The 13,759-nt window shown below is 40.7% G+C and overlaps 1 long non-coding RNA gene across 1 annotated transcript in view; it reads left to right on the forward strand.

Annotated features, from left to right (window-relative positions):
• The first annotated feature begins 13,199 nt into the window (after positions 1–13,199).
• LOC112648555 (uncharacterized) overlaps positions 13,200–13,759 on the forward strand; it is a 48,547-nt gene continuing 47,987 nt past the window's right edge. Inside the window, exon 1 of the long non-coding RNA XR_004817524.2 lies at positions 13,200–13,337. This is a non-coding gene — a long non-coding RNA (uncharacterized LOC112648555). The remainder of the gene's footprint in view (positions 13,338–13,759) is intronic.

A 13,759-nucleotide genomic window follows, 5' to 3' on the forward strand; every position in this document is an offset into this window, starting at 1 on the left:
GGGAGACATGGCTAGATGCATTTATCTCCACTGTGCATCAGAAACCAAGCATTCAAGACCCTCTCTCAGACCCTCTCTGAGCCACTTCCCACCAGTACCTGCCTTTCTTCTCTCCCTGGCTGCCCTCTCCATTCCTCCACACCCCCCACCCCACCCCACACACCCTCTTCTTTCTTTCTGTTGATTCCTAGACCCACTTCAGCTCTACACTTATCTTTGGATTTTAGTATTACCATAACCTTGCATCTTTTAACCTCTACATTTTAATCTCTCACCCTGATAGCTCTGAGCTTCTTTTTGTTTTCTCACCATTTTGCTCTGCCTTATGTTTTAACCCTTAATCATGTGAAATGTTTAGCCTAAATTTTAACTCTTTCCTTTGTCTATTGCTTTGCATTGTCTATAACTCAATTTAAAGTTTCTGGTCTTTTATTTTCTAGTCTGTATTTTATCTGTTTTCTAGATACCCTTTGCTCCCTCCCACTGTTTTTTGTTTTAATTTTCATCTTATGTTTTACCATGTACTATAATGACTCAACAATATACTAGTCCAGTGGTATGCACAATATTGAGAGCCCACATTCCTGAAGAGGAAACAAGAAGGCTTTGTTACTCCCATCTCTTGCCAGCTGCCTATATATACATATATATATGTCTTTTCCATTTCTCTCAGTAGATTTCCTAGCTTAGCTGAAGATGACTTAGCAAAGAATCTTGCCTTCGGAGACTTATGGATAGAATCTCCTAAGAGCCAAAATCTTACTGTTCAGATAGCATGTTTTACTTGCTGAGTATTAGTTATTTACAGCTCACACTATCCAGGCATTTTCAGAAAAGTCATGCGTTTTAAAATCTATGTTCTCCAAAGTTTGTATCATTGGCGTGTGAGTAAATCATCCAAATGGTTTGCCCTGGGTGGTTGGGAATGGAGCTGAGTGTTGCCTTTCAGACTATGCTTCTGGTCTGACTTGGTAAAGAGCCAGGTAACGCTGAGTGGGGAGAATAAGGGCAGGACTCTGGTACCTCACTGACTCCTCACTGGGCTATTTCCCTCTGTCCCATCTGGGGTTAGTCACAGAAGAGGTGCTTTATTTGAATGTGCTACCCCCCACCACCTTGTTTCCTGTATCAGGAGAATAAGAAGTCTATAGCAGGGGTGATTCTGAACAGGATTTCTAAGTGGGGGCAGATACACCCCTGCTAGGTGCTTCTTTGAAACCAGCTGGCCCTGTAACCAGAACAGAGACCCACCAGAAAGGCTTCATCCATGGCTCCTCTCACTTTCTGATGTGGCTAGGTTTCCCAGCCCTCACCACTTCGAATCTCAGGAGGTCTACAGCATACAAAAGAATACCGGGGTGTGGGCCAGTCAGAATGGCTAAAATTAACTCAGGAAACAAAAGATACTAGTGAGGACATGGTGAAAGGGAGAATTCTCTTACACTGTTGGTAGGAAGGCAAACTGATGTGGCCACTCTGGAAAACAGTATGGAGTTTCCTCAAAAAGTTAAGAATAGAACTACCCTTTGACCCAGCAATTGTGCTACTATGCATCTACCCAAAGGATACAAACATAGTGTTTGGAAGGTACACATGCACCCCAATGATTATAGCAGTATTATCAACAATAGCCAAAATACAGAAAGAACCCAGATGTCCATCCACAGATGAATGGATAAAGAAGATGTGAGCTATATCTATATATAACTCAGCTATCAAAAAGAATGAAATCTTGCCATTTGGAACAACATGGATAGAACTAGAGGGTATTATGCTAAGCAAAATAAGCCAGTCAGAAAAAGACAAGTACCATATGATTTCATTCTTATGTGGAATTTAAGAAACAAAACAGATGAACATAGAAGAAGGGAAAGAAAAATAAGGTAAGACAAAAACAGAAGGAGACAAACCATAAGAAACTCTTAACTATAAAGAAACAAACTGAGGGTTGCTGAAGGGGAGGTGGGTGAGGGGATGGGGTTACTGGGTGATGGGTAATTAAGGAGGGCTCATGATGTAATGAGCACTGGGTGTTATATGCAACTGATGAATCACTAACTGTATTGAATTTAAATTTAAAAAAAAATCCTGGGCACAGGGGAATCTCCTTTTTTTTTTTTTTTAAAGATTTATTTATTTATTCAGTCAGAGCGAGAGAGAGGCAGAGACACAGGCAGAGGGAGAAGCAGGCTCCACGCAGGAAGCCCAATGCAGGACTCGATCCCAGGTCTCCAGGATCACACCCTGGGCTGCAGGCAGCGCTAAACCGCTGCACCACCAGAGCTACCCGGGAATCTCCTTTTTTTACTAGGCTATCTGAGGGAGAAAGGATGATAGAACTTCCCCTTTTGTCAACTAAACCAAGTGGGCCAGGAGATATCCCACCTGAGGGCTAGTGCTTTTTCTCAGAATTGGATGGCTGCAGTACTTCAAAATAGGATTCTCTAAAAGAGCAACCAGTAGATACTGAGTAACTGCTATAAACAGGTCTTAGTATCAGGTACCAAGGAAGCAACGTGGTGTGTAAGGTTTAGTCCATCTTCAGGGACCTCTTGATGTAGTTGGTGATACAAGAAATAGGCATGAAATCACTACATGGCAAACAAAACACATCTGTAGGTGCTTCTCTCCTTCCACCTGCATCTTAACCAAGACCTATTGGTCCATAGGCCAAACTTCAAGGTTACTTTCTTGAGGAAATCTTCCTTTTCTGAGTTAGGTAATTCTCTTAATGGCTTTCACTAAAGCCTTTTCTGACCTTTACTTTTGCACTTTGCGGTTTCCTTCATTTCCACCTGTTTTTGTCATTAGACAATAAGCTTTTTAAGAGCAGAGGCTAAGTGTCACACTGTTTAATTAGCAGCATGGAGAGATGCTTTTTATTTATTTATTTATTTATTTTTTTATAAAATTTTCTTCAATGGTTTATTTATTTATTAGAGAAACACACACACATACACACACACACACACAAACAGAGAGAGAGAGAGAGAGAGAGAGGCAGAGACACAGGCTCCATGCAGGGAGCCCGACGCGGAACTCGATCCCGGGTCTCCAGGATCACGCTCTGGGCCGAAGGTGGAGCTAAACCTCTGAGCCATCGGGGCTCCCCTCAACAAGTATTTTTAAATGAATGAATGAACAGTAAGAGGCAGCGTGTGTTACATGTGGAAAGCATAGAGGAGACAGCATAATCTGAATTGAAAAGGAAATGGGGAAAGGGATTCCCTGAGTACTGTAGTACGATCATGTTGCCAGTGCAGTATGAGTGATCTCGCAATTTTTGTGACCCTAGGTACCTGGTTGCCGGCACAGTCACTTCTCATCTGGTGTCATCTTAAGTTTTAGAGTTCCTTGATCACAAGAAAGTTGATGTGGGTTGATTAATACCCTGTGGAAGAGGAGGCATTATGATTCTAACTGAGCTCTACTTCCACATCTGTGTGTGACAGTAACAACTGGGCCGGATGACCTCTTTTAGCCAGCCTCTGTCATAACGCTTCCTGAAAGCCACTGCATGTAGCAGTCTGTGGTGTGAGAGAAAGGACCTAATTACCACAACCTTCCAGCTTATGTTCTGGTGGGAGAGCTTGGGCATACATAAAAAATATATATATGTACAGAAATACCTCTGACCATAAGTGACACCCTCACAGAAACATTCACAAACAAGCACAGTGCAAAAAGGACACAGACATGAAAACAACCAGTCGTCAGCTGGCTCAGGCCAAATAAATAAATCACATGGAAGTAGGGGAAAGAAATGCCTGCAGACGTAAGGACCTTGTAAGCCACATAACTATTTTGTGCATATTTCTTGTATCACTAGCTGTATCATAAGGTCCCCAAGGGCAGGGACCAAAACACACACCATGTCTCTTTCTTGGCACTTAATACTACAAGCTGTCTATAACAGACATTCAGTACCCATCCGCTGCTGCTGAAGAGAATCCTATTTTGAAATGGACTACATGGAAGAAGATATGGTGAGAGTGTCTGGTGGGACCCCTCCTCCTGGGTGGCCCTACGGGAGAAAAGGGCCTGGTTTGCTGAAGGAGAGCACAGATGGTGGTTGTGTGGGGGCAATGACAGGTATATTGGGCAAAGCACAAAGGCTAGTGGGAGAATGTGTGGGATTGTTAGATAAGGAAAGTGGGTGATAGTGGGAAGCAAGAGACAGCTGCTGGTAGACAAGAAGGGAGAAGAAGGTTAGTATGACGAATGTGTGAGCACCCTGCTGGAGGTGCTGCATATATCAAATGTCAGGGAATAGATTCCATGGAATCTGTACACATAAGGTTTGGCTGGGGATTTGTAAACTTGTGTGTCAAAGAGAAGGGAAGTTGGAAGAGTGGTTGTTTCATAGGGTTCAATATGATTCTTCTAGTTTAACAAATTCGTATTGAAGATCTAGTGGGGGCTTGGTAGATAATGGTGATGGACATAGTCCCACCCCGGCCAAGGGGCTCAGTAAGGGTAAAAAGGGCTGCATTAAGAGATTCAGACTTCAGACTTCAGGTGGCTCAGTTGGTTAAACATCTGTCTGTAGTTCAGGTCATGATCTTGGGGTCTTGGGATTGAGCTCTACCTCAGGCTCCCTGCTCAGGGGGGAGTCGGCTTCTCCCTCTTCCTCTACCTCTCTCTCTCTCTCTCTCCCTCTCGCTCTCTCTCTGTCTCTTGCTCTCTGGCTCTCTGTCAAGTAATTAAGTAAAATCTTAAAAAAAAAAAAGAGGTTCAAACTTTATGAAGGGAGCTTTTAGGAAAAGAAGCAATCAGAGGCTTTTTAAAGTATCTGAGACAGGCAGTCACCTGCTTACATGATGCTTGAGAAAGATGATTTAGCATGAGAGTCCAGATTGGAGGTGGGGGGTGGACTTGAACAAGGAGACTGGCCAAATGCTGCCAGAGCTTCAGAAAAGAGAAGTAGCATCTGGCTACTAGAGGGTAGAGATGAGAAGTGACTGCAGAAATGTTTCCAGTTCTGCTCTGATGTGGTGACACTGAATGATGAAAATAGAGAAGGGAGAAAGACAACCACATATTTTCCATCTTTACAACACTGATCTGTTCAGGAGGCCTTTTAGGAGCTGCTTCATGGAAGGAGCACAGGCCAGGAGTCTGAAACATGCCTCTAGTCCTGTCTGTTGGACCTTGGGAGAAATTATTTTATGTCAAATTTGGCTTATTTATCTAAGATTAGGCCATTTCAGCCTTAAAAGGCCTATGATTTACAACAGTACTTTGGTGGTAAAAGTGTGTAATGGATGACATAAATTAATAATATGCTAAATTACACTGTGGGTGGCAATAATGACTGAGATTTGTACAAGGATTTATACTTTATGAAGTATTTTTTGCATTTTCAACCTTCCCATGACCACTCAGGTAAATGTAATTATTTCATTCAGATTTTACAAGTGAGGAAACAGAGATCTGGAGCTTTGTCCTAAGGTCATAAGGGTGGTATGTGGTAAAGCCAAGACTTAAACCCCCCAAATCATAGCCGACTGTACTATATGGGAGCCTGGAATTATTGCTTATTCATTCAACATCGGCTATGAATTCTTACTGCATGGAAGCCAACATTAGATATTATTATTGTTGTCATCTTGGAACATTTTTTATTCACTGAACCACCCATCTAGTCATTATCATATGTTTACTGATCACCTACTATGTGACAGGCACAGAACTAGGCACTAACGGTACAACAAAGAATAGAGCACAGTACCTACTCAGGAGGACTGAGTCTAGAGAAGGAGTTGGGCAGCTATGGTAAGTAAATAAATATTTACAATAGAGTGCTCTCAGTCCTTATTGCTGGAGCATGTGTGGAGGGCATGTGATAGTGTATACGCAGGTCTGTTTCATGTGGACCTGGCACCATCTCATTCTTCTCACAGACCAAATCTCTTAACAAATGGCTCAAGAGGCCTTCCCTTGGTCAAGGTTCCTCTGGCTTCAGGTCACCATAGTCTGCTCTTCTCAGAACACTGCCACACCTGCTACCACCATTTAGTCTGTGGTGCCTCAGAGTTCATTTTCCGTTCATTTATGTCTTGTTCACTACATGTTTTCCTTTGTCCTTCTGGAGAAGGCTCTGTGGTATACACAGTGGTTTTTGCAGGTGAGTGCCATAGGTAACATTTGTTACTCAGTCACAGCACTAGGTCTGAACATGGTAGCCAATCAATAAACATTTGTTTGATTGATTAAGATTCCCAGTTTGAGAATCCATATGGCAGAAAGGTGCCAAAATGAATCCCCTAAAAGGGCAGTATGCCATTGAACCAAGAGAATGAAGTTCAGAGCAGCTGCACTGCTGTCCAGGAGCATTTTTATGTGATGACTGTAGTCGGCAAGCCCACCCTTGACCTCCACCAGTCTGTGCATCAGGGGCTTAAACAACTGCATTCAGAGTGTGTAACCTCACTGTGACAGGAAGAGAGACTTTGGCCCTTTAAAGTCAATTTTGTGAAATAGATCTCGATCCAGCAGAGATGATGTTAAGAAGCAATTAAAAAAATTATTGTTGTTATTTTTACCTGCATTCTGTTTCTGGCTGTGCCACTGTCATGTGAAGGGGTCTTGGCACATATGCTGTTTTTGAGTGCCAGTTTTCCCATCTGTAAGATAATCCCTGTCCTTGATCCTCAGCTCACAGGGGTGTTTAGAAGCACAGGGAGGTGATGTTTATGCTGTGCTTGCAGTATCCCAGACAAAAGGAATTGTATAAATAAAGGCGATCACTCCTATTATAGTATATACAGCAGTTCAGGAATATGTTTAATGCCCTGTCCCCTTTCTTCCTCTCTCTTGCCCTGAAGTCTCCCCTCTGTTTGTACCCGGGAGCACAACCGTTCTGATCTAGCTGTAGTCAGATTAATTGAACAGGAGCCTTTGAAAACCCATCTAGTTTACCCAGCTTGCTTATCTTTCAGGCCCTTAACAAGCTCTTCTCTATTTTGCGAAAGGAGAAAGAAAAAGACATCACTTGGAATGTCAACTGCTTGGTTCCTTTATCAGCTCAGCTTTTTTTCCTGAAGGTCCCCCTGCCCCTCAAGTGATCTCATCCAAAATTCCCCCCACACTGTGATGGCTGGATGCAGGACTCTCTGGTTCAGTTGCCTTGGCAACAACTTCTGGTTGTTGCAGGTTCTGTTTAGTGTTGGGTCCTAATCATTGTTTTCCGCTCTGCATCATGGTCCAAGAGGGGCAATAAACTGAATTAGGTGAAACAGAGGAAACAGTCCAATGAGAGACAGGAGGGAAAGGGAAGAACAGGCAGAGAAAACCTCTAGAGGGGCCACTGTTGGGTCTTTGGAACTACCAGGTAGTTACAGATTGAACAAAAACTTAAAGTCAGGAAGCTGATAAAGGCAGGTACATAGAGACTTTGACATGATGAGACTTCTCACATAATTCCAGTGAGAATCATAAGAACGGAGAACTTCATAAGTAGAGCAGAATATCTCTTCCAGGTAGACTAAAGGACCATGCCTGATATATTTTCTCACCCTCAGTGAACTTCGACTTTAGGAATCCACTGACATTAACTGAGGGCCTGCTCAGAACCAGGCTCTGTATTTAACAGTATGATCCAGAAAAAAACCCTCCGTAGTGTCCACCTGGGACACATGTCCTTAAAGCACAAACACAGTAGTCAAGTGGTTTTACTTACTCTTAGCTTGTTATTTATTTCTGTTTTTATGATATCTCTTCATTTGGAAGACTTGGCATAGTTGTTTGAGAAAAAACAAGTCTAAGACTTGTGAGTTTGAGAGAGAGGAACATTCTGACACATCTTAACTGCTGAGCTTCAGACTCTATATATGTAAGGGACTATTTATTTATGTTGGCACCAAGTACAACTCTTATATTTACCTTTAAAAGCAAGGTGTATTGAATAGGGATGGATTAATTTGAATGACAACTATACATTTAAAAAAATTCACAGACTTCATCTTTGTATTCATTCACCAAATATTTATTGGATTCTGATTATTTGCCAGGCACTGTAATAGGCACTAGAAGTATAGTGGTAAAGAAAACAATAGAACATCTCTGTCTTCAGAGATGCCATCCATGTTCTATCTCAGTCCCATAATCAATATTGGTGTTCACATAAGTGCTTCTGCATTAGCAGAGAGATTAAATGGAGGATCTAGTGTTGCCACACCCAAAGTTTACCACAAAATTAATAATCTCAAGGTTGAAGGCCCCTCCAGGGAACTTTATCTCCCTCCAACTCCCCATTTACAGGAATCCCTGTTTCAAGCATCCCTTGGAAGTAGGCCCTACTTTCCAGCCACTCCCTCATATGTCCCTTCTTCTAGCAGCACCTCCACTACCAGAACTTTCCTAGATCTGTCTGCCACATCTCACCTGTCTCAATCAGTAGTGTTCTAGAAGGTAACCATGTTTCCATTCTCCTCCCTAATTCATTCTCCACACAGCTGACAAAGCGGTCTTTCAAAAACGGAATTCAAATCATGTCTTCTCAACTTAAAATCCTCCAGAGGCCCTCTTTGCACTTAGTTTAAAATATCTACTCTCCACTCTGTTCCAGCTAGTGTCTCTGACCTCACTCTCCTGGTTTCTAGACAATAGCAGGTACCTCTACCTGAAACACAGTGGTTTGACTGCTTACATCCTAGTACTGTCCCCAAGTCCCTACACACCACAACACACACTAAAAACTAAGCTCCTTGGCAGCCTTCACTTGGATTTGTTCACCTCTATTTACAAATGTGTCTCACATAGTAGGCATTTATAATTATTTATTGAATTTTTAAAAATCTAGCTTCCTTACACCTTTCTAAGGGTATCTGGGTGGCTCAGTCAGGTAAGTGTCTGCCTTTGGCTCAGGTCATGATCCCAGGGTTTTGGGATCAGACCCTGCATTGGGCTCCCTACTCAGTGGGAAGTCTACTTTTCCCTCTTCTTTTGCCTCTACCCTCTGCTCGTTCTCTGTCTCTGTCTCTGTCTCTCTCTCTCTGCATCTCTCAAATAAATAAAATATTTTTAAAAAATTTTAAAAGGTGCGACACCTTTCTAAGAGTGACAAGGGAATATCTGTAGAAGTGTCTCAAGTGTATATATGATTTTAAAAGTTTATTTTTTCTTATATTGTACAAAATTTCTTAGGATCAAGAAACTTGATCCAATATTATAAAATGTTTATTGATCACTTTCATGAAACTGGTTTAATGTCTGACCAATTAAACTTAATTGAAGCCTCTCCTCTGCCAAGCCAACTACACCTTCCACTGAATTTTGAGCAATGACTTGATGTACATATCAGTGGGAAGAGTTGAAACTAATTCTCTGTTCTTAATCGCTCCTAATACATGCTGGTCTGTAATAAATATGATATCAAAATAATTATAATAAGATTATATGGAATCTAAGACATGGTAATTAATGAAGAAATATTTGAACTGTCAGTGGTGTCTTGAGCCCTAAAGGGAAAAATAATAACCTGACAATATAAGTGAAATATGAGATCAACCAATTAATTAGGGGAATAATTTAATATGGTGCTCTGAAAGTAGGCCAATTAAAATGTACTGATATTATTTAACATTAAGGTGCTAGATCCTGAACACAGTTTGAAAGTAGACCTTATATTCTTACCCTCAGGGAACTTAAAGCTGATTTAATAGTTGTATATAAAAGGACAAAGAAGCAGGAGGGGCGGTGTTGATTTGATTTACTTACTGGAGCTCCTTCCTCTGGCATTAGGCTGGAGCAAGGGAGAGCTGTTACCACCGCTACACTATTCAGAACTTGTCCCTTCTCCTCACTCCTTCTAGCCTTCATTGGAGGGTGAGAGGGATCAGTTTGAGGTCAATAGAGGACAGAAGAAATGGGTTTTAAAAAAAAGGTTTTCCAGAAAATAGTAAGTTTTCTATAATAGAGCTAGTTAGTGGAAAACAAGAACCCAGATATCATTAGTGCCTTTGATAATCCATTAGGAATAATTAATTGGCTACTAATGAAACAATAACAATAATAAATACAAAACTGGAACCATTCTGCCTTCTAACATACTTAAGGGAATCCATGTTATCTACCCTCAAATTTAATGATAATGCAAAAGATAAACTACAAGGTAGCCCACTAACTACTCATTTAACTTTAATGAATGAGGATTTCTGAAATAAATAATAATAAGTGTATTTATAATTTGCTAAAATTTCTTTAAACTTTCTAAAGTCTTCTTGTGAAATACTGAAGTTTCATGGTCTCGCCTTCAATATCTTGTTTATAGCATAGGATGATTAATATTTTGATGTCCTAACACTGTCCCTGAAAAGGGAATCCTCCATTTCTTCTCACTAGAAGGAAACACAGAAGGCCCTCCTCTCTCTCTCTCTCCTGGAATATCTGATTCTCATTGAGGTGCCCTTTGAACTGCTTTTGTAGCAATTCAGGTAGATTGTGTTGAAATATTCATCCTTCTCTCTTCTCCTTGGGCACCATTGACATTCATGTAGAAGATATTGGGGAGAACTGCTTGTGGCTGGATACCATCCATGGCTCTCTGTTTCAAATGAGACTTACCTTAAAGTTTAGGGCTGGCAAACATCATGCTTTCGTTAACGCATTTGGCAACATAATACACCAAAATGGATGACAGTTTGCCAAAATGTGTTGCAGGTTGTCCAAGCACATTAAATTATTGTGCTTAAGCACAGATGAGCTCTGAACTCATTGGCTAAGACTATTACCAATTCGCAAAGCAACATTCACCAACATCCAACATCTATCTATATTCCACCTATGTATCATGACTCTAGGTTAAGAAGTACAGGGATTAAAAAAAAAAAAAGTACAGGGATTTGCTTAAACTAATAGCACTGTCCGCAGCTTGACTTGATTTCTTGGTGCATATTTACATGAGAACAGAATGCTGATACTAATAAAAACTATGAGTAATTGTGCTCTTACTAAAGTTTACTAAAGCTAAGTGCTTTCCATGCATTATTTCATTATATCCTCACCACCTATGAAGTAGACATCATAATTAATTCCCATTTTATAGAAATAAAGAAATTAAAGCCTAAAAATTAAATAACATGGTGATTGGCAGAAGAAAAAACTCAAATCCAAGTCTTTCCAGTATGCATTTATCTTCTTTAAGACTCTGTGCCCTAACACCCCTTTGTAAATAACATGCCAGGGTATGAAGGCTATAATCATTGCTTGGGCATACATGATTATGATAACTTACACATCATTGCTCTCCCTAATGTACGCATCAATATACTTAGTCCTTTTGTCTACTGAGTTAATCTTTCCTTATAATCCTAACATGCACTGTAGGCATACTGATTATAACAATTTTACAATGAATTACTGAAACCCAAAGGTGTCGAGCATCTCCATTGTGTCCATGGTCACATTTGTACTACATTCCCGGTCATCTAATTAACTGAGATTAGTTATTTAATATTTTACATTATTTTCCCCATCAGCTCACTCTGAGGCAGCAATTTGTACCTATACCTCTGCTCAGAAGGAAGAAATAGAAAAGAAAATGGAGTAGTTTTTTTTTTTTCTTTTTTGGCAGTTGCAATGTATCACTTTCTTTGTCCTGAGGGCTAAAATAATGTTTGAAATTGCAGCAAATTGGGATCTCAGGGCCAAATCTATCTTCCTCTGTAGAGTTTTCTACTCTTCCTTGGAATTCCTTGGTTTTCCATTTATTTAGTATTGCAAATTTAAAGTCTGAACCCTCCAAGTAAACTGTTCAAAAGCTCCTTTCTACCTCAGTTCCCCAATCCAGTAACCAAAGACCAGACACCCCCAGGGAAGTTTCGCTTGGTTTTCATCTGATGCTCTTGAATTTAATATTTCTTACCACTCAAACAGGAAAGTGGAAAGTCTAGGGCACAAATGACATAGAACATGGAGGACATTACCTGTTTGTTCCTTGGACTAGTGAGGTAACAATATATTCAGATAATGGATGAATTATCCATTTCCTACTTCTGTTTTCTGACACCATTGGTAGAGACAAATTATAGATAAATTATGAAAGAATAATCAGAAAGCTTTGATGACTTAGGAAATGTGGAGGACAAAGGAGAAAGAGGAATCCAAGGTGATAGAAACAAATTGCACCTTGATAACTTGGAGAATGATGATGCCATTAAGTGAAGTGGAAAGTCAGAAGGAGGAGCCACAAGGGGTGAAGGGAGGAGGGAAAAGAAATGATGAATTCAGCTATAAAGTTGTTGAGGGAAGCGATGTTGGAAAATTAAGTACCGTGTATCTGGCGGGCAGTTTGAACAGTAGAAGCAGAGTTTTGGGAAAAGGTTCAGGTAGGAGATAAAAATGTGAAGGTTGTGTGTATAAAAACGAGTGATGTCTCTGGGGTAGAGAAGAAGAATGAGGTTTCAACCTGAGAAATACCCTTAAACAAGCAGCCAACACAGAAAATCCAGTTAAGGAAGTTCGAAAAAGAATGGACCATGCATGGGAGAATAAATAGGATGGTGCCATGTGTCGGAAACTAAGGAATGATAATGGGTTGTTTGCTGATAAGGCTGTGAGGACTCAATCAGATTAAATATTTTGAAACAGTTCATATGTATCAAATGTTATGCCTGTTTTTACCTGTAAAATGTTCTTTAAAACCAACATTTGAGGAGGAAATAGAATGTTTTAAAAGGAATCAGCATTGGAACCTCTACAACCTCTCTAAGCCCCTATACCCACTGGACCCTTTTACGAGAAAGACACCTACTCCAGCAAAACAGACACCTTATAACTGAATTGAACCATATAAAATGACCATTTATTTTGTCAAAGAAAAATTATCTTTTCATATTTTCCATCCAATTTAAGCATGGTTTCCCAAACCCACCCTGATAAGCTTGGCCACCTTTGAGCTTTAGGGAGTGGTTTTACCATCTGACCCAGATTTCTTTCCCTTGGCCCTCAGCCTAGTTCCTCTGGTCATTCTACCTGGGGTCTTTTGAGGGCTGGAGTGGGACATGGTTGATTAGTGTTCTACACCTAGGTAGCCACAAGGCCTAGATCAAAAACCTATTCTAACCCTATCTTGTTCACTGTTTTGATATCTCTTCTGTACCCTTTTCTCTGAGCTAAGTGAGCATATTCCAGGATTGAAGACTATGGAAAGTGATGACTGACTCTGTCTTTCCCTGATCTGAACACAGGGGAAGAATTCTCAATTGATCTAACATTGGACACACCCTTCCCACCACAGAGCAGGGAACCAGATTACCTGAAAGTGCAACTGGAGCAGAGGAAGGCTTAAAATGTGTTGTCATACTGATTGACATGCGACCCTCCTCCGTGGTCTGGTGAGTTTTATGTTTAGAGTAAAACAAAACACAGAGAATTACTTCAGTTATATAAATCAAAGACTCAATCAAGAATTTCCTTTTATACATAAAGTCCCAGCATTTGCATGCTTGGTCAGTTGTTCAAATGACCAAATTTTACTTGGTCTCATTAACATGTAATCCTTAAAATGCATATTCACTCAGCTAATGTAAAGCTTGGTCTCTGCATAGGGAATTCTTCCCAAATATGCAAGACTCTGAGTACTTTAAAAAGTTCTAAAAGTGGGCAGTCCAGGGGTTTAGCGCCACCTTCAGCCCAGGGAGTTATCCTGGAGACCCGGGATCAGCAGAGTCCCTTGTAGGGCTCCCTGCATGGAGCCTGCTTCTCCCTCTGCCTGTGTCTCTGCCTCTCTCTCTCACTCTCTGAGAGTGCGCGCGCG

This window comes from Canis lupus, chromosome 7 (assembly GCF_003254725.2).
Source record: "Canis lupus dingo isolate Sandy chromosome 7, ASM325472v2, whole genome shotgun sequence".
NCBI lineage: Eukaryota > Metazoa > Chordata > Mammalia > Carnivora > Canidae > Canis > Canis lupus.